The following is a 1,622-nucleotide window of genomic DNA, read 5'->3' on the forward strand; positions in this document are numbered from 1 at the left end:
TCTTCCCATCCACCCCGCTTAAAAAGCCACATCCAGGATATCAGAGCACGAGGATTTGCTCGGGAAGTTAAAGGTCCCCAGAGCCCTGAGCAACCCCATCCAGCGTTAATATCCCAACTTTTGACAACCAATATCTACTGTCCTGCCCCCAAACTAATTAATTTTATGCATGATTGAGTTTAACACCATCATTTAGCCCTGTCTGCTGGCGGAGGCTTTGAAGTGCAAATCGATTATGCAGGGAACAAGCTGGGAGCTGGTTAATAAGTCCCAACAAAGTGTGCACTGCTGGGAGGCTGTGTAAGATTCCATGTAGGATTTTATTGTTGTTTTGTCTTGGACTTCAGCTCGGAGCTGAGTGAAGCAGCAGCAGCAGAGTCTGTCACCAGAGAGAGAGAGAGAGAGGGAGCAGCAGTGCCACTGCTGGGAAATGTTTAAAGCTCCCTAAGTGTTAATGAACAGGAGCTGACTCTGCTGCCTCGGAAAATCTCATCCTGCCCCTCATTTTCCCGGTTTTGCTTCGCTTCAGGCAGGCTGGTTGTTAATGGAGGGAATCAAAGGGAATCAGCTCAATCAAAGGGAATTCTGCTGTTCTGTGGGGCTGGCTGGAGGGAGGCAGTGCCACTTGCAGGGCTCCTGGGTGCAGCCCTTGAGGTCCTGGGGGTCTCAGAGTGGGTGCAAACTTAAATCTTGGTAAATTCTGAATGCTGCTTTGGGGTGTTCTAAAATCCTCGTGTCCGTGACTGTCCCTGCTAAAGGCCCTTTCCCTGGGCGACCCCTCAATAGCTGTTCCTTCCTTTTTTATACAGAGCCAGGTAGGAAAGGAGTTACTTAATAGGATTTAAATGGCTCTCCATTACTTTTTATCCACTTCTGAAGGAAAACAGGCCTGTAAGCATCCACTGAGCTCCAGCACAAAGAGCAAGGGCAGAGCTTTGCCAATGGGAAGCCAAATCCCAGAGATTGGATTCTCCAGAGGTTGTCTCAGTTTGGCCAGTTAGGGACAGGTAATGGCACTTACAGCATTTTTGATCTGTTTTGGTGAAGGACTTCCCACAGCCACAAAGTTCAGACACAGCTGTGAAAATCTTTGTGAACTCAAACGAAAATACCAACCAGAAAACATCAGCAAAGGCTTTCAATGATCCATTTCTGGTGCTCTACCGACTGCTTTCCTCCTAATTTCTTAGTTTGCTGATGGAGAACGACCTCAGAAGGGCTTGAGCTGCAATTCGCAGAGAAAGGGAGAGATGGGAATCCCAAACTGCCCTGACTGCCGGGGCTGGGCTGATGGGAGCGGCGTCAGAGGCCGGGGCTGCGTTCTGTGCAGAAATCCCACTGAAATGCGGAACCTGGCCCTGTTTGTGCCACAGCTCGCACGGAAAAATACGCAACCTCCCCCGAAACCAAACAAAACCCGCCGGAAACGAAGGGAAACAAAGCAAAACCCGCAATTAAAGGCGGCTCTAATGAGGCTGTGCCGGGGCCGGGGCGCTGCCCCTCAGTGCCGGGAGGTGGCGCTGCGGCTCCGGCTGCGCTGGGCTGGGGCGACAGAGGGGGCACGGGGGGGACTGGGGGGACCTGGGGGGCGGGGGGGGAAGTGGGGGGGCGGGGGAGGTTGC

This window comes from Corvus kubaryi, unplaced genomic scaffold (genome assembly GCF_017639235.1).
Source record: "Corvus kubaryi isolate FWS band 111438036 unplaced genomic scaffold, C.kubaryi_AGA036_p1.0 split1-37355, whole genome shotgun sequence".
NCBI lineage: Eukaryota > Metazoa > Chordata > Aves > Passeriformes > Corvidae > Corvus > Corvus kubaryi.